Source organism: Chanos chanos, chromosome 13 (genome assembly GCF_902362185.1).
Source record: "Chanos chanos chromosome 13, fChaCha1.1, whole genome shotgun sequence".
Taxonomy (NCBI): Eukaryota; Metazoa; Chordata; class Actinopteri; order Gonorynchiformes; family Chanidae; genus Chanos; species Chanos chanos.
Genome location: NC_044507.1, coordinates 21,187,482 through 21,214,248, shown reverse-complemented (window position 1 = coordinate 21,214,248; position 26,767 = coordinate 21,187,482).

Genomic DNA, 26,767 nt, shown 5'->3' with positions numbered 1-26,767 from the left:
GTAACTGAAGAATACTAACCTATCCCTGACCCTAACCCTAGCCTTTACCTTAACCTTAACCTTAACCTTAACCTTAAGAAATGTTTTGACACTTTTTGTTTTGTCAATAACAACAATATAGTTTAGAAACTACATCCAAAAGCCCCAGCTAGGCTGTGCTTTCCCATCAGTGATGTTAACCCAGACAAAACCTGAGAAAATGAGCGGAAACCTCTTTGATCCGTGTTTTTTTTTTTTTAAATAGGAGAAGTAGCTGTGTATTTTCATGGGAGTGACATCATCCACTGTACGGGAATATTGTCACTGTCTTTGCAGCTGCTCTGTGACCATGTGGAGTCACAGTCAGTCCATCGGTTGTGCTGAAGTTTCAGTCAGTCAGTCAGTCAGTTGTGCTTATGTTTCAGTCAGTCAGTCACTTGTGGGAGAAACACAGCAGTGTTAGACTATGTGTATTAGGTCATGTCAGAGAGCTCCTGCATAGCTGCAGCAGTTTTGTAGTCCACGCTCTGGAGTGGTAAGTTTATTTGGTACGTCCATCTAGCACCAGTTTGGACTTCGCTTTGCTTCCAGACCGGCTGGATTTCTCTTCAGGCCATGGAGTCTACAGGATCTCCGGAACATTCCACGTGGTGTTTGGTCCAAGCTTCACAGAGTTGGTGTACTGAATGAAGCTCTGAAGACTTACTCACATGACCTAGCTTCAACAAATTCATTCCCCCCGCAGCGTTTACATGAGACCTGCATTCTTGCACTGTTGAATAGCGTTCATCAGAAGATCTGAAGACTTGTTTGCTCTTAACTAAAGTTCAGTGGCGGACTGGTGCTGGTTGTGGGTGTGAGAGAAATGCAGTGTCTTTGTCAGCGATAAGTCCATTTAATAGTGCACACGTTTTTCAGTGCAGCTCAATACACAGGCCTGACAGCATGTATGATTCATCTCCCGCCAGCAGCAATGGCTCTAGTGGAGACAGCCTTAGATCTTATCACTAGCCCTGGATCCTTCATCAGTGAGAGAGAGAAGCTCCTCACAGCCGCTCATTAATCACTGACAGTGTCTGTGACGAGCACACACACACACACACACACACACACACACCACCACCACCACACACAGGGACTCACTCATACACATACTCAGACTGACACACACACACACACTCACTGACACACACACACACATACCACCACACACAGGGACTCACTCATACACATACTCAGACTGACACACACACACACACACACACACACACACACACTTGTACTTCTATCTTTGTGAGGGCACTCATTGACATAAAGCATTCCTAAGCCCCTTACCCTAACCTCAACCATCACAGCTAAATGCCTAACCCCAACCCTTACCCTAACCCTGACCTAAACCAAGTCTTAACCCTCAAACAAACCTTTGAAGAAGTGAGGACCAGCCAAAATGTCCTCAAAGTCTAAAATTCAAACTGGTCCTCACAATGATGTAGAACTACACACACACACTCTCTCTCAAAGATACACCGACAAGCACACACACACACACACATATTCACTCATACACACACATACACAGACTGACACACACACAAACACACTCAAAGATACACATGCACACCACCACACACATATACTCATTTCATTTTACAGATTGAAAATCAAGAATTTGTGCTATTAAAATTCCATATGTAACAGATGAAGAAATTTACTGGTAGATCTCATTGTTAGAGTTGTTCGTTAATTTTACTATCAGTATCTAATGATTTTTTTTTTTTTTTTAAAAAAAAAGGAAAAAAGCAGATGAAACAGCTGTTGCCAGGATATTCAGTGTCACTTTGCTATTATTTGTCTAAACATATAATGGACAATGTGGGAAAATAATATTTGAGGAAGAGACCGTATCGATGTGACTGTGTGAAGACAGCGAAAGCGTGTATTGGCCCACAGAAGTGTGATCCCTCTGTGAATATAGGTGACAGTAAATCCCACACAGTGTAGGGTAATTACAGCCTCACATTCAACCCAACGCATTTATTATGCTCTTCGGCTCCCAAGCTGTGAATAGTTCATTAACACATGAGTGGAAACTGCTAGTTGCTCGTATAAATTGCAACCTGTTGTAGCAGCCGGTGTAATTCCTCTGGAAAGCCCCGCCAAACGCGACGTCGCGTTTACGATGCAAAAGAATGACGGAATCTCCAGTGTAGGTCACTGTGAGCCTGAGAGAACTAATGTCAGTGAAGAGCTGTTCGGAGAAACTGTGATGCTTGTGGAAATGAATGTTCTGATTCTCCGTCTTCATCATCGCTTTGCTGAAGGGCCGGAGAAGATTGCCTGCCAATCAGACAAAGGCAGGTGGCAAAAAAAAGAAAAAAAAATTTTACATACCAACCGCTCCGTCCTAACCACGTGCAATCAGAGGCTGGAGTCGAGTCGAGAAGAACACCAGTCCCTTTTGCATTTCTAAATTATTTAAGGGTGTCTCCTGACTCAGAGGCTCTTTTTTTTTTTTTCTCCAGAGGGGGGCTGAGCCAGTAGATGAAAGTCATGTTAATGACAGCAGCTCTGGAAACCAGGACAAGAACATTCCAGTGCGCGCGCTAGCAGGAGCAGCGACTTCCTCATTAAATTAGTGCCTTTTCAGCACTTTGGCGTTTTCCTCTAATGACTCTCTGTGCGTTTTGTTTGTACAGCAGTCGACAACTCAACTGCACAGGCAAAGACGATCAGACAGTATCATTTTCAACCTTGCAAATTGATCTGTGAGGTGTGTGTGTGTGGGTGTGTGTGTGTGTGTGTGTCTGTGGGGGGGGGGGTCTTTTTAACAAGTTCGTTGTAACACACCGCATTGCTTACCCTTTGAACTCCTTTACACAACAAGATTAGAGGAAAATCCCAGTCATCCTTCATTTGAAAGCTCACCACATAAAAAGTGTGCGCAAATTTTTCCCAGAGCATTTCACATTAGCATCCTCTATCGCGTAATAACGTAGCCATGCACAGCACTACAAGGACCTAGTACAGCGCGGCCACTGCCAGACCTAGAAGCAGATAGGCTTGCTGTTTTGATGTAAATCGAATAACTGTCAACATTTCTGTAAGCATATTTAGCTTTTGCTGTCGTGGGCTTTTCTTGTTTACGTTTCCGAATGGCTGCGTTTGACCCCTGTCACCATGTCATCCAGAACTGGCCCCTCTCATGCCTCGGTCTGACTCCTGGACCAGTCTCTCAGTCGCCATACACACAGATGACCGCCGCTTCCTCCCTGTCACGTCACCTCGCGTGTCAAACTGAATTATGTTTACGCCATACAAGCTCTTAAAGCCTAATGATTCCAGAATGCACTCTGAACACATATCACAAAGCTCAGGTGGACTGACAGGAAACACAACATGTCAAACTCTCAGTGCAAACACGCACACGCGCACACACACACAAACACTTACTCACACTCACACGCACACACAAACACACACATATACAAAAACACATACTTACTCTCTCACACAGTCTTACTCACACATACATACACAGAGTGCACACACACACAGACACACACACACACACACACATACACACAGACTGATTCACTCATTCACTCTCACAGTGGCACTGAAATAAGCCTCTGGAATCAGTGTGAGGACCTCAGGTGCAGGACCAGGGCATAAATAGCCACTATGTGTTTCACATGAGAATGGATGACATTTAGCTGCGTCGGGAAAATCAACCCCACTGTTCGCTAACCTTTCATTTTCATGCTATGCTAAGGATGCGGCAACTTTGGTTGTCACATTATTTAAATGTGAAAACACACACGCCGTAGGAAGATGAAATATTGAAAGCCTTGTGCACATAAGCCTTCCACCGCCTGTTTGTCATATTCTCTGCCCCCTGTGACAAACAGAGACAGAGAGAATTTATGTGTGGCTAATGTTGTTTGACATTAATGAAATGTTTAATGAATCAGTGGCCAGAGAGAATGGCTGAGTGAAGGTTGCAGTCAGTCTAAATACTGTTGACAGAATGTCCCACTCTCTCCTCCACTTCCAGTGATATTTTTGCCACTCCACCCCAACCCCCCCCAAACTCCATACATCTGCACTCTGTGTTTACTCAACGCTGAGGCAACTGTAAACGACAACGCGCGTTAGGCATTTATGGCACACACAAAGAGAAGGAGCAAGATGAAAGCAAGAGCTATCAGTCATGCTCCATCAGAAACGGATGTGTTTTCCCTCCGTTTTTTAATTGTCTCTCTCTCCTCTCTCTCTCTCTCTCTCACCCTCTCTCTCTCTCCTAAAACACAAATTGAAAAAAGTATTGTTACACAGACAGCATGGTTCCCTAAATTAAAGAAAAAAAAAAAGACAAACATCATTTCACGCTACTGTAAAAATTCATTCTTTAAGGGCAGAAGAGGTGGATGTATCAGTCCGAATGAAATGAATTTCTGCTGAAGTCAGTTTTTTTTTTTTTTTTTTTTTAAACTCAGAGGTTTAACAGTCTTTGTACAGTATTTCGACCTAGACACTACCCAAGCGTTTGTGAATGACGTCATACACATGAACTTGGGAGAAAAACAACAGACTGAAGCGGAGAGACAGAGAGAGAGAGACAGAGAGAGAGAGAGAGAGAGACAGAGAGAGAGAGAGAGAGAGAGAGAGACAGAGACAGAGAGAGAGAGAGAGAGAGAGAGAGAGAGAGAGAGAGACAGAGAGAGACAGAGAGAGAGAGAGAGAGAGAGAGAGACAGAGAGAGAGAGAGAGAGACAGACAGAGAGAGAGAGACAGAGAGAGAGAGAGAGAGAGAGAGAGAGACAGACAGAGAGAGAGAGAGAGACAGACAGAGAGAGAGAGACAGAGAGAGAGAGAGAGAGAGAGACAGAGAGAGAGAGAGAGACAGAGAGAGAGAGAGAGAGAGAGAGAGAGAGAAAGAGAGAGAGTTTGACTTTTCACTCTTGCTTTTGCCCAGTGCTCAACGCCTGTGAATATTTCTGTGGGCTGTTGAAGTGACCTTACCTCCCAGGTGGCTGGGGAATGTTCATTTTTTAATAAGCCTTTTAAAAATGTGCACCACACTCCATCCCCCCGCGCTGCCCTCTTTGCAAGCCTGTTTTCTCCAGCCCTCGCTCTCTCTCACACACACACACACACACACACACACACACACACACACACACACACACACACACACACCCCGTCACACTCTACCCATCTTTCAGAGGAATTAAGGGCTTTTAAGAGCCCCATTGCTCTGAAAGAGGGCGGGTATAGTGAGTCTCTGTTCGCTAACACTAATTATATTTTTATGTAGATCTTGTCTCTCATTCACCCTTGATTCACTTCTCTTCCAAATCCTTTAAAATATTTACCAGGCATTTACTTAATCCCTTATATATGATGTTGTTTATCTTCCAAAAAAAGAGAAACAAACTGAGTTTTTAATAATTGAAATGAGTCTTGAAGTGTGCTAATGAGCAGGTGCATACGCTTATTTAATTCTTTAAACAAAGGTCATTTCTCAGGCTGTGTGAATCTGTCTTACATCTAGATGGAAAGAAAGACATGGTTAATTAATGAATTATGCTGAGAACAACCCAGAGATATATATATCTTCACTATTATCAATAAGAGAATACAAATTCTAAGGACATTTGAAGACCTACTGTCGCAGCCGGCACCTCGTTTTTGGACTTTTGTTTTGAAATGTCTTGTGCTCCTGTCCTGTTCTGTGTCTGTCTCCGCCCCTCACCTGATCCTGTTTATTCTATTTATTAATCTCGTTTCAGCCTTCAGTTCATTTGTACCAATCACGTTTCCCCAGTTTAGTTCTCCTTCTGTATTTAAGCCCTTGTGTTTGACTCGTCCTTTGTCTGTCGTTGTTTGTTTTCATTTGAAGACACTGTTTGGCTGCACTGTTTATGTCCAGTTTTCGGTCCTGTTTATTTATCTGCTTTTTGTAAGTAAAGTCCCCCTTTTTTGTGACCACCATCACCGTGTCTTGCGTTTGGGTCCAGCTCCACTGCACGCCTCACACCTACATATGTGTTTTCAAACATTTCTTTTCTGTGTTATTGTGATAAAGAAAACAGAACAGGCATTTTGCACTGCCATTTTGAGGTCAAAAAGAAAAAGAGAGAAAATGATTCTGGGAGTGCTGTGAAACTCAGATGGTGTGACTGTGAGGTGAGCAGGGTTATGGGACAAGAAGATGACTGAACAGCTGAATGTTTGGATGAACCCAGCCAGCATGACCTCATCTGATGCACTTAACATACACCTCTCCTTGGGGCGATACTCTGGCCAAGTCTTTTGAAACACTGTCATGATGTGAATCAAAGTATATTTTAAATAAATGTTAGTGTTAACTTTTAATGTTAGTAACAGCTTTTTTTTTTCTTTTTTTTCATTTTAAACGTGCTGCAGACACTTTTCCATCCAGTAGAAGCAGAGAAACAAAGCTAACATTGTTTATTTCTTTTTTTTTTCCACTTTTTTCTTTTTTGCAGCTGCGTTTTGGTGTGTGCAGTTTCAGATAATGACTCATTGACTGATTGAACATCATGTCTCGTTCTCACCTGCTGAGGTGTTTTCTCAAACGCCTGGTCTGCAGAGGCAGGTCAACCTCCATACACACTGATAGAACGGAGACTCCTCTCTGTTCTCACGGACGGGCACTGACTCTAGAAGCTGGGTTATCTCTCAGTCATCAGCTATCCTGGCCTCCCCAAGTCTGATACGTGGGGGGGGGGGGGGGGGCTCAGTGAGACAGAAATGATGGACTGAATCCCACTGGCCACCCGGGGTTTCCTGATGATGTGTTTACTCGCCTCTATTTGGCGCATAGTGGGGAGTGCTCTCTCTCTCGCTCTCTCTTTCTCTCTCTCTCTCTCTCTCTCACTCTCTCACTCTCTCTCTCGCTCTCTCTCTCTTTCTTCCTGTCTGTCTTCAGTGGACTGCCTTGTCCCTAGACACATAGGAGAACAAATGTAAAGTCACATAAGTGTAGGGAAAGTTGTGTCATTAATCTTTGAAACCCCCGCCCCTCCCCCCTCCCACTTGTAGTTTTCAAATTGCTATTTCTATTTATACGCTCTAGCTGCTCCGACCACTTTGAGTACTGCCTTGAGTTTTAAAGGCAGAGTTCAAAAGTGAAGCAATTCAGCTTTGTTGTTTTTTCAACTACCAACTACACACACACACACACACACACACATATATATATATGTATATGTATGTATGTATACACACACAAACACACACAAAATGATGATTGATGTACCTGCTGACCAATCATCTTATAAGAATAGAAGCGATGCTTATCTTGACTGCATTGTGGTGGATTTTCTCCCCACTGTGGGGGCGCAGAATATCCAAGCCACAACTCGAAAGCAGGCTCTATCCCCTTAGAAGCCCGATGGACCTGTGCCAGTCTGTCAGTGCAAAGCGCTTGGTGCATACATGGGCATTCAGAGGATGATAAAACCTTCTGGCACTATTAGAGGGAGCCCTCAGCGATACCTCAGCCTGCTCAAAAACTGCAAACCAACCACTTTTACTGCAAATGCTCTGCCCTCCTCCAGTGCTCCCAAATCTCTCACAGTGCACAGGACTGGTCAGTACTCTCTTAAGCCTACTGATCTTTTGTCTGTGGTCTTTTAGACCCACTGATCTTTTGTCTGTGGTCTTTTAGACCCGCTGATCTTTTGTCTGTGGTCTCTTAGACCCACTGATCTTTTGTCTGTGGTCTCTTAGACCCACTGATCTTTTGTCTGTGGTCTCTTAGACCCACTGATCTTTGGTCTGTAGTCTCTTAGACCCACTGATCTTTGGTCTGTAGTCTCTTAGACCCACTGATCTTTTGTCTGTGGTCTCTTAGACCCACTGATCTTTGGTCTGTAGTCTCTTAGACCCACTGATCTTTGGTCTGTAGTCTCTTAGACCCACTGATCTTTTGCCTGTGGTCTCATAAACCCACTGATCTTTGGTCTGTAGTCTCTTAGACCCACTGATCTTTGGTCTGTGGTCTCTAAGACCCACTAATTTTTCTGTCTGTGGTCTCTTAGACCCACTGATTTTTCTGTCTGTGGTCTCTGGGTTGTCTGGTTCACATCCTATAAACTCCTCACACTGCTCTGCCTGTTTGGGCAAGCATACCAGTTCACATCAGACATTGCCGTTCAAGGCTACGTGCTGTCGCATGCCGGTTCTACTCCATTACTTTTTACTGTGCGTGATCTAATCGGTCAAGCTGTCAAGGTTGTCATATTTTTTCTGAGGGGGGATGGTGAACAGGAACATCCTTGTAAACCTCACCAACTCCAGTCAAATGCCAGGTCATAGATGTAATAGCAAATGCAGATTTCAAAAGGGAAGTAGGAGACTCTGGTTTTTAATTTAAAAAATGCCACACCTGGGCCACTCCACCCCACGCTGGAGTCTCCATATCTCATCTCTTATTCCCATACATCATCCCCTTAATCACTACCACAAACAATCCACCCAATAATACCACAAACAATCCACCCATTAATACTGCAATTCACTGCACAAGCGCTGTTTTAATCAACGGCCTCATGCCTCATCCACGATATTAAAATTCCCTGTCCTCTCCATTAAATCCAGCCCACATATAAGTAATCACTGTCTGGGCAGTAACGTCTAACCAGTTCAGACCGTGCTCTCTCTCTCTCATATGATCATTTCACCACTCCTCCAAGTCGCCCAGAGACAAAGAACCACGATCCCACGTGCTTGCTTAGCAAAAACGCTACACCTCTTAAACTCCCTGACCAGACCTTACATGAGCTGCAGATTCATCAGCTTATACAGATCTCTGGACTCTATACAGTCAAAGCACGTCAGACCTAAAGGTTCATCCTCGTTTTCTCAAACATACAAATTGGGCTCAGAATCCAAATGTACTGTCAGAAGACAGGAAAACGACTTGATCTGAAAACGAAAAACCCATACACAGCTACATCCGCTCAAATAAATGTAATCAAGGTGGGGGTGGGGGGGGGTGGTGTCAGGAGTCGGTTCCTGTTTTGTGTTACTGCTGAGTAGAAGTTTGTGATTCCGTGTTACCGTCCCTGTCCATGGTCCTGCAGAGAGGCCCCGGTTCTGCTGACCATTCTCTTATCTCTGGCACTTACCATGGTGATGCAGTACCACGTTTACCGGCCAATCAACACAGTGACCTGACGGCCGTTACATGACTTTAGTTGGACATTATATCATATTACCACCTCACAGACCCCTCATCTCACTGCTGTTTCTAACCGATGTTTAATAACCATCCCACTAGTCAAAAAACCAAGCCCCTGCCTGAGACTGATTCCAGCTTGGTGCTTCAGACGTTGAGTTCAGGCTTGCGTGCACACAGCTTGGGGTAATAGTCTGGCTCGAGATCCCATGCGCATGGTTTTATTTTATTATTTTATTCTTTTATTTTATTATTTGAGCCACACCCTGCTGAGACCAGCCCCCCACACCCCACAGTCAGATTCCAGGCAAAAGATGTCACTGTACACACTGTCCCCCACTACTCAGACTACTACAGCTACATGTAGCTTAGGTTTGTTTGTTTGTTTGTTTTCCCCAGATGAATTGATCTGAAACAATATGCAGGAGTTAAAAGTGCTTGAATTCAGTTCATCATCCTTGCTATAGTGCCATAGCCTACACCTTTCAGCTTTTTCAAATGTTAATCAAGTCCAGCCATTTTACCTTTTTTAAAACTCGAGTTCAGAATGAACATGGAGAGCTAATCTATACTGGGTGCCATTAACTTTTCATCTGTGTAGTGGATTGCAGCAGATTGTCACAGAGACTGAGTTTTTTTTTAGCGCTGTGAATCTAATCTGACGTGATAATCGAACAAACAACCACAATGACTTTAATAACATTCAGCCAAATGACTCTCTGTCTGAGTCATAAGACATGGATGTGGAGTAAAGCCTGCCAGTCTGAGGGGTACCAGCTGTGCCAATGGGCATCCCAACTCTAAACTTGGTAATTAGGTGAATGTCAGACCCATGCCAGTATAAACCGTATCATTTCTCATATACTCCCATTATAAAGTTGGAGCTCAGCATACTGTAATGACATTTTTTATTTGAATCTTTCACCATAAACAGATTATCTGAAGTAACTGAATTCCTTTTGCTGTAATGTTGTTTACACATATATTTTTTTAACACCACTTAAAACAAGAGTTGTTAAGCATTATGTTGTATATTAAGTTAACATTATGTTGTATATAAGTACATTATGAAGTATGTTTCAAGTTACTACATCACATGAAGTCAATGAGCCATCCCAAGTTTAATATCTGCAAACACATCATTCGCTTGGTATGTCACTTCTTTATATCTAAAACCATTTCCCCATACAGGTTTGGCTTCCTTTTGGTTCTGCCTGCCAAAACCCAGCCTGAGAACTGACAGGAGCCCATGAGTGAGAATAAAGATCCACTCTGGTATTATGACTAGTGATTAGCCCCTCCACCCTCTCTTTAATTGAGCAGAGATAAGTGTGAGGAGTCCTGGTGCCCCCATAACAAGGAGGCCAGACTAAGTAATGAGTGGGCAGAGAGCCAGCTCCGCTTTGGAGACCAAATAAGCCAATTCAGATCAGTCCTGGAGATGACAAATGAGGTCCTAACCCTCCTGCAGCAATTTGACTCTTTGAGTTTTACTGAGGCAGCAGAGTTTTCATACATGCACCGCATCGAGCCCGCGGGGGGCTGTTCTCAAATCAGACCACGCACAGAAAATGGGTTTAGTAGCATTTAGGATAGGGCCCAGTGAATAGGACCATACAGTACACACAAACCAACATACGCCTATACTGCTGCACAATCATAAACTCTTATTAAGCAGTTCATTTTCTCTTTGTCTTTATGTATGAATATGCTCTGAAGTTCAGATCACTTAAGTTTGTGATGTGCCATTACGTCATATGAGTATTGTGTGTGTGTGTGTGTGTGTGTGTGTGAGTACGTGTGTGTGTGTGCGAGCGTGTTTGTGTGTGCGTGTGTGTGCGTGTGTGTACGTGCATGCTTACATATGTGTGTGTGTTTGTGTGTGTGTGTGTGTGTGTGTTTTACACTCATACTCCTGTGTTTTCAGTGGCTCGGTGCTGGTGAATATTCTCACCATAATATAAAATGACGGTTGTCACTGTAGTTTATTTATCGCTTTTCATTTTCACATTACCGTTTCTTATTGGGACATCCATTTCCATTTTCATTTCCATTTTCACATGGAGGCATTTAAGGGCAAATCTTTTTCAATCTTTTGCAATGAAAATTGTTCACTTTCCTAAGCTTACATGCGGCTACTATGCAAGAAGAGATGAAGCCAGTGCAAATGCAATTAGTTCCACCAATTAACTTTTTAAACCTGTGCTAATGTTAGTTTCTCTAGAAGATATTCTGGAAATACTGAATCATAACAGTCATTCTGCGGCGCACAGCAATACCATAATAGATTTCAGGAGTTCAGGAGAAATATTTTTCAGTTCCAGTTCTGTATAAGACCACCATTACGAAACGGAGAGGGGGAAAAAGGGACGTTTATTATGTGAGCAGGGAAAGGGACAAAGTGGCGAAGCTAGGCGTAACATGCCGCCGAAAAATGATGAGGTCGTTTATGTTTTATGTATCAAAAATGAATCTGTAGTAATGACTCCCACTGGGCTTCGCAGAACCGGGGTGAATCAGTTTTGAAGCTCGCGACTGGTTCTGAAAGAGATGTGAATTGCTTGATCTTCAAATCCGCAGACGTTCTCTGAGCTCTCGCCGTATTATCGTGCAGGACACAGGAGCAGGGGTTTGTTTAGGTTCACCCGAACGCTGAAGCTGTTGGCACGGGGGTGGGGGGGTGTGGGGGGTTAGTGCTGTGGGCAGATGGTGTTGTGTTCTCTCTCATTCTGTGCTCTGGCAGAAGGCTCCCTCTCCCCCAAGGCCTTCCTCAGGTGTTCTGACATTGTGTCTCTACACTGTGCTCTCTGTTTGGATACCTGTCATCTTCCTTCTCCACCACGTGTCCCTGGACGTACCCCCACCCCCAGTCAGCCTCTTTACCACGGCAGGCGGCCCTGCGCAAGGACAAACCTCAGCCCGTCGTGCCTGAGCTCCATGCAGAGAAATGATCAATGGGTTGGTTTTTTTTTTTTTGTTCTGAGCTTTGCGTGGGAAATCCAAATTGACAGCATAACCAATCTGCATCTTTAATATGAAATTAAAACAAATGAACGAGGGGGGCTGAGGAGAATGAGCGTGGAGGTGGGGGCATAAAGCACTGACCTGCGTCTGCCAGTTAACCCCAGGTCCACAGGAGGAAACAGGAGTATCTAAAACAACTCCGGAAAGAGTGCACGGGTTTGTACGTACGATCCTCATCATGTCGAAACGGAAAATAGCTTTACTTGCTGCTCAAGCCACAAAGCGAGTGTTGTCCTTTCAGCGAAAGATCTTTGTAAACAGGGAGAACAAGCCGAATCCTCCTTGGATGATGCATGATCCAAATTTCTCCTCTGACGACCGAATGAATGCATGTGCATGTGTGTGCGTTATGAGCACGTCAGTCATGCGTAAACATGTAGACTTCATGTATGGATAGAGCAGATGTCTAAAATCAGAATGGTAGCTGGTCAGAAGAGAAATAGGACTACTATCCTCTATTTGATTTGTTCCACTATTTTAACAGTAGAAAAGACCCCACTGGCCTCACAGAAACCAGTGAGTGAAGCTGCTTAGTGAAGTGTTTCAAAGATCCTTTATTCTCCAAATGCGTTGATTAAAATGACTCATCGTTGCTTCATTGTGCCTTTGTGAAAGGCATAATTTAACTTCTGTTTTGGAGGCCGGTTATTGTGGTTTTAGATCAGAATGGCAGTGGTTATACACAAGGCGTCTGGAGTTGGCTTCTGACAAAGAGCAAAATTGATCACTAAAAGTCCTAATTGAATAAAATATTTGTTGCCCACATTAAAAATTCAATATCTTTCACATTGTTTGTGTGTGTGTTTTTTGAAGCCGAGTGAATGTGGGTGTTGAAAGAGCACAGTCAGGGGATTGTAGAGCAGAGCTACATGTGCTGACTGACACATACACTCCTACGGGTGAATTATAGCCATTCACTTGGCCTGCATGCAGTTCACCGTTCAACGCAATACCAATACACTACATTAGCCTCCAACACACACTCAACCTCTGTATTCCTCACATTCCTATATGGGTTCTTTCTCACACACAAAGAAGCTCTCTATCTGTTTTTTTTCTTTCTCTCTTTCTTTCTTTCTTTCTTTTTTTTTTCAAACTATTCCTTCCAGATGCTCCATCGCTCTTTTTTTTTTTTTTTTTTGCGTCTGCAGGTTGTGGAGCAAGGATTTTACAGGCCTCTGTATTAATATTTTATCCTGTTCCTCTCTCTCCATCACTCCCTGCTCCAGCTGTGTGCTTGACCTCCTGCCCTCTACCACACCTTCACGTCTCTTTAATAGACAAGACAAAGAGGACGACTGATCGCCACACAAAATGAGAACTTCTTTTTTTTTTTTTTTTTTTTGCTCTGCCATTATCTGTGTGTACATACATTCCTCTATGTGTGTGTTCTCCTGAGTGCACAAAAAAGTTAAAAGTGTAAAAAAAAAAAATGTTAGAAAAACACCAGCCCTTTGTTTTGAAAATAGCATCCATCTCTCACACCACCGTTTTGTTTTTGTCTTTTCTTCAGCCTATCAGAACAGCTCGTATTTATGCCAGACCAGCTCAGTTCATTCACCGTCTTTTAGACCGAATCTAAAAAAACGTATTATTCCCAGGGTGCAAATGGAAATATTTGACCTTTACTAGGACAGTGTGAAGAGCTGTGTGAATTGGTTTCATCGAGTCCAGAAGTGAGTCTCTGTGGCTTTCGCACACAGGCAGTGGCAAGGTTCCAGCAGGGCCAATGGGAAGTGACAGCCTCCACTATGCTATGCTCCACTCATGATGAACGTAAACATTCTTCTCTTGTGTCTCACGCTGGTCTGTGATTGGTCCTCGTTCATCACAGCTCCGTCAGGTGTGGTGTGATCAGACACCGCCAGGAGCATGTGACACACACACAGGTTCCCCGCCTCTCTCCCACGTTGGGTTTCCTCCCCTAACAAAGCCTCAGTCTGGCTTCTTCTCCAAGCCCCTGTTTCAAAAATGACGCATTCTCACTGCCATTATCTCTCCCCCTCTCTCTCTCCCTCTCTCTCTCTCTCTCTCTCTCTCTCTCTCTCTCTCCCTCTCTCTCTCCCTCTTTCATCAAATCATTCATTACTGTGACTGTGATCAGTGAGCACATGAGGCTCAGGGCCTGGACAAACTCCATTAGGGGAACAAGGGCGCATGGCCATGCGTTGCCTGTAGCGCGTGCTTTCTGTGTGTGTTTGGCTTGAAAGCTCTGTATGATGGCACTGAATGGGGTACAGTCATGTCCCAGGGGTGCCCTGCTTCCACACCGCACGTTTTCTGTCAGGGACTGACTGACTGAGTGAGAGGGAGAAAGAGTGAGAGAGAGAGAGAGAGAGAGAGAGAGAGAGTGAGTGAGTGTGTTCATGCTGGTTAGAGAGAGAAGGATAGAGAGACAAGCTTGGAGAAGGGCAGCACTGCCACCTACAGGGAGAGCATTGCTCCACATGATACACAGCCCTGTCTCCCTATGGGCCTTATTAAACCCCTGCTTTACTCCCATCTAAGAGCTAGAGATGAGCAGCAGCCCTGCTCCCCACTTAATTATAGTTTCCCTGATTCACACACGCACACAGTATAGCAGAAGAGAAATAACATAAAACTTTTCTTTTTTTTCTTTCCTTTCCCAGGAGTTGATCGTATTGACTGGAGATGAAGAGAACTGATTGTCCATTTCACCGGTTTGTCCAAGAACATAAACAACGCGGGCTGTATCTTAATAAAAGTTTAATTAAAATGTGGAGAGAACGAGATAGAAGCATTTTTCACCTGTTCGACCGTGATCGCAGGACAAAAAAAAAAAGAGAGAGAGAGAAAGAGAAAAGGGAAAAAAAAAAAAAAGGTTTCATCTCATTACCTACAGTAGATAACGTATGACAGCAGTGCTAAAGAGTTCATTTCAGTCCATTATTAGTAACACAGCAGCCTCAACAAGCAGCCATTGATTTAAGGAGAGCAGCAGCGATGTGCTAACCAATCATTTTTATAAGGAATTAGAAGAAGGGGAGAGTAGGGGTGCTATATTTTTAATGGCCAATTTTGTGAGCTGGGTTCAGTCTCAGTGAATCCTGACGTACAGAGGACCGCACTGACACGGTCTCTCTTTTACTGGAACCCAACTGGAACTTAGCAAGGACTTAAGCGCTACAAACCTTAACGGTTAGGTGTTTGTATCTCAGTGAAAGGCAAAGTGTCACAGTAGCACTGTTCAGGTAAGATTTGCCTGTAGTTGTCGCCTCACACTGTGTTTTCTTCCGTCTTCCTGTGAATTCTCTTTTATGGCTTTACCTCACTGTTCAACATAGTCTGTATAAGTCGACTTTTGTTTGACCTCGCGACTTCCCTGTCATCTCACTCTGCAGTTTGCAGGTCCTTGTCACCTTGTTCTATGTGTCAAATTTCCTGTTTCTCTACTCTTTTAAATTGACTGCCTGTTTCTGTACTCTTTTAAATTGACTGCCTGTTGCCTCAGCCTAGAATTTGACCTCCTCATTACCTCACTCTCTAACTCTTCCTCCCTTGTTCTATGAATGATCTTCTCTGTCAGTGAACTTTACATTGCCGCTTATTCTCAAGCGTTAGCTCAGTTTCCTGTGGGTTAGCACATTGTATAACATCCACAACATTTCCATAGCTGCACTGGTGTATTACCTCATCCTGTCTGCTTTACTGGTCTGCTATTTCACACTGCAGCTGTACACTAGTCATAAGAGTGGTCCCATACAATAGAAACCTCTAACAAAGTTATCATGGGAAAAGACAATAGACTGCCATACAGTATCATTTAAATGAGCGAGTGAATAAATTGATGGAACAGTACATTATCTAATCAATGAACAAAAGAATGAATAAACAGATGTGTGAGTGGACAGATGTGTGAATGAATCAATCAGTCAATGGAAGTATGGATGGATGATGGATGGATGGATGGATGGATGGATGGATGAAGACATGAATGGATGAATGAAGGGTTGAGTTGAATCCAGTTCTTTTCCTGATTATCCTAAAACCCCACTCAGTCATTGACGATCTCTGGATATGAGAGGGAAAAAATGATAAGAAATGATTTACCATGGTCATTCTGTGGTCTTGTTGATAAGCTTTATTCTAACTGGTCAATAATGCTGGTCCTGCCACTTCTGCTGATCAAGGACAGATTCAATTTGGAAACTTTTTTTTTTTTTTTTTTTAATTTTCTCAGTAGAACAATGCAGTTTGGGTATGACTTTAAACAAATAATAACTTATAAATTAAATAGAACTGACATCAACACTAACAAACAAGCAATTAACAGAGCATAATGACTAATGTTATTAGAAACATAGAAATTCACATAGGACATGACTGGCATTGTTGAGTGAATCCACTAATCCACTGCGTGTGGAGGATATTTCTTATTAGAAATGATAGCTGGCATTATTCCAGACTTATCCTTGGCTTCCATCCTGCCTGCACAGATAGACGTTTATGGATCTAATTTTTGTAATCATGAGAGTGGAAACCTCTCGGCTCTGGTAATGCATGTATTAGCTAAAGCTAAGAATAAATAAATGCAATGAGAATTCCTTCAATGCAAAATCAATGTTACTGCCCAACCCAAGCCAATGATTCGGGCCAGTCCATCCATCTTGACTGCAATGGGCTAAAACTAATGTAACTAATGTGATGTAAACTAATCTAGTGTTACCATGACAGCAACAAAAAAATCAACCGTTGAAACCCAGTAAACAGAACTAGCTAGTTAGCTAGCCAATGGCTTTTTTGACCGTTCCTTACAGCCAGGCCTGAAGTGTTTAAGTCACGTCATCCTAACAGGTGACTCAGTCTTCAGTATGTGTGTTACTCCTCATGTGTGTGGTGTTTGTTTGAACCACTTCCATCTAAGAGATTTTAACCTGTTTAAGGTTAGCAGCTGTGTCCTCCGGGCTTTGGCATGGTGTGTTCAGTCCTACACTGTTATTACCCAATGGCAAAGACTGACTTATTTTTCATTTCTACCATCTCTGTTTTTCCGCTTCATATGGTATGTTTTAGTAGGTACCTTCACATTGGTCTTGAACTTGCTGTCAGTATTAATATGCCAAAAACACATTGTGCATTAACAATGGAGTGAAACATTCCGACTAGAAACCGCAGGTAGTTTCTGACCGTGTTAATTGGGATGTGGGGAGGTGTGTGTGTGTGTGTGTGTGTGTGTGTGTGTGTGTGTGTGTGTCATAAATGTGAATATAATCAGGAGGCTTGAAGGTGAGGTGAAGTTTGTAACTGCAGGTGTTCCACTTAATCTCTCCACCATCTATCAGCTCACCAGGGTGTCTCAAAGCCACTCTTCCAGCTCAGCTGGTCTTCACTTGTTGTTTATTTTTGGAGATGTTAAGTGGAGAGATCTGCCCCTGAGGGGGAGAAACAAAGTTAGACACCTTATGCCTGTATTTAGCTCAGCTACTTTTAACCTACCGTTGGCTGCTTGGACTTCTCACACTCCATTTTGTGGTTACAGTGTAGTTGTGACCTGAATAAAATATTAATGAAAGGAATGGGTGGGGGTGCAAACCCTGAATAAACTGTTCCCTCAACGGCATTTTCTCAGCCCTAAAACGCCAAAGGGAAAAACAGGTACCAAGGTGTCTAAATTGATCTCAAAGTTAAAAATTAATTATTTTTGTGTGTGTGTGTGTGTGTGTGTGTGTGTGTGTGTGTGTGTGTGTGTGTGTGTCTGTGTCTGTCTGTCTGTGTGTGCCTTTACATGTGTGTGAGCTTCTTCTCTCTTTGAACTCAAGACATCTTGAGGTGACTTTCACAAACCAAATTAAGCTACGATGAAATAACCAAAACAGATCTTTTTTTATCTGTCTGTTTGATGCTCTGTTTGTCAGTAGAGCATGGAGCTCTGAATCCTTTTATGAACATTAAACACAAATATGGCTGTTAGATTAAAGAGCCTTCTCCCCACATTGTCACGCTCCTCTACCTCTGAGAGCAGAGAACACAGAACATGTTGCATTGCTCATCTAGAATGAATATACCACATGTATTTACAGTAGCATAAGGATGATAAGGTCCCCGTTTCACTTGTAGATTCATCTGCTGTAAAGGAGTTTGTTTGTTTTTTTTTAATGAAATGATGCATGGCAGAAGTATGTGTGCACACGCTTGTACAGTCATGATCATCAACGTGCTACATTAATACAGATCAGACACATTTCAGTTTACAGACACAACACAGCAACCCAGCTCATAAAACTGAGTGGGAAAAAGGTGTGAATGTACCTGCTCCCTGAGAGGAGCCATGCTTTGACCTTAATATTTGTTCAATCTGAGTACTCCAGCACTGATGGGGTTAATGTGTGTTTAGACTCAATACTCCAGCACTGATGGGGTTAATGTGTGTTTAGACTCAATACTCCAGCACTGATGGGGTTAATGTGTGTTTAGACTCAGTACTCCAGTACTGATGGGGTTAATGTGTGTTTAGACTCAATACTCCAGCACTGATGGGGTTAAAGTATGTGTAGACCAAATACTCCAGCACTGATGGGGTTAATGTGTGTTTAGACTCAATACTCCAGCACTGATGGGGTTAATGTGTGTTTAGACCCAATACTCCAGCACTGATGGGGTTAATGTGTGTTTAGACTCAATACTCCAGCACTGATGGGGTTAATGTGTGTTTAGACCCAATACTCCAGCACTGATGGAGTTAATGTGTGTTTAGACCAAATACTCCAGCACTGATGGGGTTAATGTGTGTTTAGACTCAATACTCCAGCACTGATGGGGTTAATGTGTGTTTAGACCAAATACTCCAGCACTGATGGGGTTAATGTGTGTTTAGACTCAATACTCCAGCACTGATGGGGTTAATGTGTGTTTAGACCAAATACTCCAGCACTGATGGGATTAATGTGTGTTTAGACTCAATACTCCAGCACTGATGGGGTTAATGTGTGTTTAGCCTGGTTAAGATGGGAAAGAGAGTAGGGTTCTTTCTGTGAGGTCGCAGTGGGGATAACCTTAGAAAAGCTAGACAAACATCATCACCTAAAACCACCATCAAAGCTTCTTGAACTACAAATGTTTGACTTTCATATCTTGCATTCATTCCCTTGCCAACTGAAAAAAAAACAGTGCAGTCTGCCCTTCTATATCTTCTCTTTTTAGTTCTTTCTTTTTGTTCATTCTTTCTTTCTTTCTTTCTTTTTTTTCCTCTCATTTGTGGGTCCCAAATAGTGAAGGCAAGAGAAGGGGAGAACATCAGTCTTGAACACATTAAATTCTTGTCAAAAAAAAGTCCAGTGTTAAAAGCCATGACTGTCTCTTTATCGTCTTCTTTCACCACAAGTCATCAAAAAAGCTCATTTAAAGTAGATCTATCTGCTATTGATTGTGGTTTGGTTTAATCACTCCCCTCTCTTTGCCTGTCTGACCTCGGCACCAGCACATATGCGAAATCTGTGTTTGCGTTTCTCACAATCCCTCCACTGTTAATGGTTCATCACTGTGGAACATCACGGTTGCTGGGTTTGAAAGGGAAGTTGACTAGACCAGTGATTCTCAACTCTAGTCCTGGAGACCCATTGTCCTGCACTGCTTTGTTTTAACTCAGGGCTGACACACCTGATTCCACTGATCATTAAGCCCTTGATTAGTTCAATTAACTGTGATAATGAAGAGTTTAAAGGAAGACATGCAGGACAGGGGGTCCTCAGGACTGGGGTTGAGAACCACTTGACTAGATTATAAAATTATAAAAACTCTGTAAACGTTGTAAACCTATTGTCACAACCTGCACCTCCATTTTGGACTTTTAGTTTGGTATGTCTTTGTGCTCTTGTTCTGTGTCTGTCTCCGCCCCTCACCTGTTCCTGTTTGTCTCGTTTATTAACCTTATTAATTTCAACCAATCCTGTTTTGCCTTGTTTAGTTCTCCTTCTATTTATGCCCTAGTGTTTGCCTTGTCTTTTGTCTATCGTTGTTTGTGTATTTAGCACACTGTCATGCTGCACCTTTTTTTGTTACCAGTTTTTGTTCCTGTTCTGCACATGTATTTTGATCTTCAGTTCCAGTAAAGTCCTCCTTTTTTTTCACCTTCATCATTGGGTTCTGCACTTGGGTCCTGCACCACACCACCAGCGTGACACCTATCTCATCAAACTATTCATTTTTTCTTTTTTATTTGCTTGTTTTTTGGTATATTGTTTTCTACTATCAATGCACCGATAAGTCTGTTTCTTTTTTTTGGTTTTGTTTTGCCTTTGTGTCTGACACACCATGCAAGCGCAGGGCAGAATTGAACCCAAGACATCAGCCAGAGGCAAATCAAAGGAACAGGCAAAATTCTGTCCACAGTAAACAGGCTACCATAGCCAAGACAGAAGATTGGAAACAACGGAACAGGCTAGGATCAAACACAAGAAACTAACAGAATGGATCCATGAGGTTCAGTACCCTGAGTGGGAACAGAAGACTTCACAAAGGCGTATTTACGTGTGTGAGTAATGAGTCCATGAATGAGGACCAGGTGAGTTAATCAGTTCGTGAGCAGGTTGAGTGGGTGGTTAGTAAACCAGTGAAGCTGAGCGCTTGCAGGCCCAAGCAGTGGCAAGACCGTTTCAGTTTGGGTTTTGTGTTTCTGTTTAGAATGACTACTGTGTTATTTTAGAGTTGATTTGGTGACAATGTAACATGGCAAATATGGAAATTCGGAATAGTTAATTTATTCCATCTATTTATTCTTTTACCCTTTATTCCATCTATTTCAATGAAATGCTGGTGAAATACCCAGTGCCTGCGTTACTCTGGGGCATTGTCACTGGGCTGTATAATATTCACTTCAGACCAATACATCACCGGAAGACTACACAAGAAGGCACTGACGTTACCCACCTCCTGTTCAAATTCTACAACAGTTGGCTTTAAGCTTATTTTGCATCATTTTAGACTTTTGTGTAACTCTTATGTAAATTACTGCCTGGATTAGGGATGTTATTCAAGTGTAAGCAAACAAGAAGCATGTTCAGTAAGGGGTTAAATATGTAAAATGTTGTATTTTTAAAGTGGGGAAAAAAAGTGTTCCTTTTTGTGTTTGTCGAACAGATGGGGTTGAACACAAGCTGCAGAAGACAGCCATAATTTCAACCTGGACCTTATTACTTGGTAATTTGCATTGAATTGGGCTCTTTTTGTCATGAAGATTTTCAGTGCTGTTCTTTAGTTAGTACAGTATGTGGTTCAGTAAGTTGTCTGAATGGAAGGCATTGACAGGTGAGGTTAACCACATTAAAAGATCTTTTGACTTCAGGACACAACCTGCTTAAGATCTAGCTCACACTCCGTTAGAGTTAGAGTGCAATACCGTCCCAGGCACTCGCAGATCCCATTCCGAAAGACTCGACCTGCATGCAGAGTGGCAAAAGAGAACAACGCTGAGCTGAAAGCATCATGACGTATGTTTTTTCAGCATATGCTGGATCCTCTGATGACTGGTTTAAATGTGACATTACCCTTCTGAAGCCCCCCCCCCCCTTAAACTGCGGCCGCATGCCCCTGTGCCATCTGGAGGTAAGACTGACTGACGGAGCAATGGATGGGTCAGCATTTCAAGCATCTGTGTCAACTCAGGATGCAGGCGGAACAAACGACCGATTAACACTAACGTGACCAGATTTCACAAAAAGGAGAACCTGCACTGCACGGTTTTCCCACACTCTCACCCCTTTATTTTAAACTCAAAATGCCAACCTTCTCTGTGCTCTTCATCCAAAAAGGACAACAGGGGGTTGTAAATAAAGCTCCAAAGCCCGGTTTTGTATGTGGGGCGGTAAAGACGCCAAAGCACTTTGACCACGAGGAGAAAGGGGGGGGGGGGAAACCTGAATAAAATCAACTCCTTTTAAATAGGTGTTGATGCAGAAGAGAGGTGAAAGGTCAGACGTCACCCAACTTAGCCTTAGTTCCTCTTTGACAAACGTCACCTTCTGTTTGTCTTCCATCTCTGCATTATTAAAAACTGTCATAAATATGCAACAGAATGTTATGGACTTGTCAAGTGACATCAGCAAAATATGCAAATGAATGTGTCCAAATGGCTTGACACCATTTTAAAAGCACTCAATCTGTTTTTATAAAATTCCTGGAAAAAAAAATCGTCTGACTGCAAATTTTAAAGACTCTATTAATACATAAAACATGGTAAACTTTCCCAAGTGGTAGAATTTCAGGTGGTTGGGGTTGAGACTGACACTAGCCAAAGGATAAACCCAGCATGACATCTCACTCACATTTGCATTTATTCATTTCTTCTTTAATCCATTTAGCAGACGCTTTTATCCAAAGTGACTCCCGAGACAGGCAGAAATCAAACCAGTCCTGTTCCCATAATGGAGTTGTCTGTGACATAAGTGTGATTGCTGAGTTCAGTATCGGACCAGATACAAATGCAAGAAAAGCTGAAGGAGAATTAAGAGAGTGAACTACAGATACAGGTAGAAACAGTGCTATACAGGTAGAAACAGTGCTAACGGACAGGGGCTACAACAGTGTGAGAGAAGAAGCAGTGCTAACAGCTACGAACAATGATCAGCACAACAACTCTACCTCTGGAGAGGTTTACTGTAGACTCAGGTGGATTTCTCAGAGGAAGCCAGATCCTGTTTTCCCAGCAGCGCAGGTGAAGACTTGTAGCCAGTCAGCGACGTGAGAGATTTGTTAACATGCTGCAGAACAGGTGAACTCTAAGACGTCGAGGGGAACATGAGGATACGTGCAGCTAGGAGGGGAAATTAAAAACACAAACACCCACACACTGATTGTTTGCGGGTGCCTCACACCGCGCTCGTCTCTATATTAACCTGTACTCAATGAAAAGACCTTCCCCTTCATTATGGGCAGGCAATGAGCATCTGTTCCCACGCAAACTCACCCCCCCCCCCTCACCACCCCTTCCCATGCTGACAAAAGCAGCTTTCCACAGAACAAGAGGGCGATTCCTTGGAGTCCTCCATAATGATGATCAGAGTCATAGCAGAGACAGCTACTGTGCTCAGTCCTCCTCCACCACACATTCCTATATATTTTAATCACACATAATGACACAGGAAATGCTGAGACAGGGAAGAGGCGCTGTAATTACCTTGAGAAGATTCCATCCCTTTTTTAATTTGCCCTAAAACAACAAAAATAGCCCTTTTATTCTTCTCAGGAGGAATAAGGAAGACTCCGGTGCGTCATTCTAATGTGTGCGCAGAAGTAGATGCACTGAGATAATGAAGTGTATGGGCGATTTGCATAATCCTCTGTTCTCAAGTAAACACACACACACACACACACACGTTATAATATTATAGAAATATTCATGTTTGGCTACATGGTACACATGTTAACATAAGGGGGTTTGTCCATATGGTTTCAGAGCAGAACAAAAATGCATGTAACAGAATGCATTATGTTGTTTCCTTACGGGGATGAGGTAAGCATGTGTATGTGTGTGCGTGTGTGTGTGTGCATGCATATGTCTGCAACGGTGTGTGTGTGTGTTTGAATGAGTGAGTAAGCGTGTGTGTGTGTGCGCGCTTGTAGGACATGGTGTCATGGGATGGGTGGGAATTGAGCAGTGGCTGCTGGGAGATTTGAGGCAGCCAGGCTTGTCCACCTACACCCAGGATAAGTAAATGAATGTCTCTATGGGAAGGGTCTTTGATATGCATGACCAGTTTACAAACCCATTTTTGCCTTGTTTTCCTCCTCTCCTCCAACTCTGCTTATACCTACTAAAGAATGGATGGCAGAACAGCAATCAACAAGTCTTTTCACTCCGCAGAGAAGAGCTGAAAGTGGCGCTTTGGAGAAAACTGCAGCTAATGAGTAAATAGAGTCAATTCCAAATTGTCATCTGTGTTCATGCGCGCGCGCGTGTGTGTGTGTGTGTGTGTGTGTGTGTGTGTGTGTGTGTGTGTGTGTGTGTGTGTGTGTGTGCGTGTGTGTGTGTGTGTGTGTGTTTGTAGCTGATTGTCCTGAGGCTGCAGGTACACACACACAGGAGCTGGATTAGCCAGTCCCCTGTCTGCAGGCTGCAGGTTTTCATTACAGCCCTTATCTGCTTCCTGGGGACCTCATTTAGCTGAATCAGGGGTTTTTTGCATAGGCTAAGAGGCTAGGGGCAAACACACTTGTACCCTGCAGCCTCCCAGAAGGAAGACTGCCTCCATCTACATCAGGGGACGGTCTATCAGACCAATTACTCCATCGACACAAGAGAGAGAGAGAGAGAGAGATGGAAGGAGTAAGGAGTAAAGAAGAGCAGTGCTTGACTCCACTGGGCCTCAGCACAACCTAAGAATTACAGGCCATGACCAAGAAGGAGCAACCAAATTAGTCACGAAGCTTGTTTTTTCGTCCTGTAACACAGCAGACAGTGACAGACCAGAGTGGAATGAAGCCGGAGGACCTGAGTGTGACAGTCAAGGCGCGGGCGAGACACACCGGTTCACTCGGACAGACAGCGATCAAACCTGACTCCTGCACATCGTAACAGAGTGAGAATGAGCTCTGAAAGTAGCCTCTCTTTTGGCTTTATTAAAACTGACAGGGTTCAAGAGGAATAAATCTGGGCCTCATCTGACATGCCTAACTCATCCAGTATGATGAAGATAGCCCTTCTCTTCTCTCTCTCTCTCTCTCTCTCTCACTCTCTCTCTCCCTCTCTCTCTTCCACTCTCTCTCTTTCTTAATAAATTCGCAGGACTGAATACATTACATTACATTTCTTTGACATGACACATGCGAAGTCTGCCTGCAAATCAAAGGAGCTTCAACTCTTAAAGGAAACTTGTTATAATTAATCTGACTTGAAAGGAGCGAACATTTGGAATGTTAAAGAAGGCTTATTCTGTGTGTGTGTGTGTGTGTGTGTGTGTGTGTGTGTGAAGTCACAGGTACAAAGACTGAATTGGAAACGATGTTTGAGTGTAAATTAACACAAATATGAATATGAATCAGAAATTCATTTAATTAGGTCAGGTGTGTTTTCCCTCACTCTCTGAACAGAGTGAGTCACACGAGGAATGACTAATTTCGCCCCATGGATTATGTGGAGAACATAATAGTTATTCGCACTGCGTGCTAAATCTCGCTAAAGGCTACAGTAATGGTTTCAGTCCGATTCAAACTCACGTTCAGGTAGGCCTGCTCAACCTGCCCGGCGGTATTTTAACAGTTTTCTAACATGCTTTTGTTTTCTGTGTGAAAACATCTTTCATTAGCGTTGGGATTACGAGCGGTCTGGGGAATACATTTACCCAACGGCAAAAGTGCGATCCAAAACACACAGCCCCGATGTTTTAATAACCCCCAACTGCAGTCTGAGGACCTTGTTATCCAACAGGCCAGATTTGAAATATGAATAGGAGAATGAGTGTGGGAGGTGATTAGGTTTGTGTTTTTGTGCTTTGCAGTGCTCTGGTGCTCCTCATAGGAGAAATGACACCCCCCCCCCCCCAGTCCATTCATTACCTCCAAAAATAATTGGGATTTGCTCCTTTCTCTCTGGCATGCACAAATCTGGTCTCGCCTCAGTGAATTCTGCTGACTAATGGATGCATGAATTATTAACGCATCACTACAACTGACCCATCAACTCTGTGTCTCTCTCTCTCTCTCTCTCTCTCTATCTATCTCTTTCTCTCCCTCTCCTTGTCTCTAACTTTCTCTTTCTCTCTCTCTGTCTCTCTCTCTCTCTCTGGCTGTTGGACCTCTTGGGTGGATTCATTCTTTGACACCACTCATTGTAAAAGAAAAGACATCCAGTGAACAGTCCAATTAGGAACTTCCTCTCATTTTTTCTATTCATCCAAAGATCCTAAGGGATGAGATATTCTAATACTTCACTAAAATACATTTGGAAACCAGAGACTGTTTTAAGACAAACAAGCCAGAGGAAAAGGAAGGAGTGAGGAAGGGGTATCGCGAGTTTCAAAAAACGCATCATCCACTTTCAAAATGAGCCTTTGTTTTACTTATTTTTTTAAACTTTCAAGTTTTCTTTAGTTAAACTTTACAGACAAAAAAAATGTTTGCTAAATAGGAACGTCACCAATCCATTTCAAATGATCTACTAATGTAAAAATCGTCTCTAAGAGGGCTTCGTAGACACTTAGAGTTTGTTTAAAAGTGGCAGGTTTTCAGAGGTATAACCTGCCGTATAGCGTTGACGGCATATTCTGTGGTGTGGTGGGCAAGGCCACGCGCAGACAAACTGAGATGGTCAGAGGGCATTCGTTTTCATGCATGAGTTCCTACATCATGTTCATCACTGGAGGATTTCTGTATATTTACCTACCTTGAGAGACTGAGGACACCTTTTCATTAAAAATACATTTTGCCCCTGCGTTCAGCATTAGCATGCTTCATATGATCAGGGCCAAGCTTTGCCGTGTTCTGTGATTAGGAGACTTACATCATCTCTATCTTTCACATGTAGTAACAAATAATAAATAACTAAATGAATAAATAAATGAAAACAGTTATCTAAAACATAACTCCCACTGAGCTCTACACTGA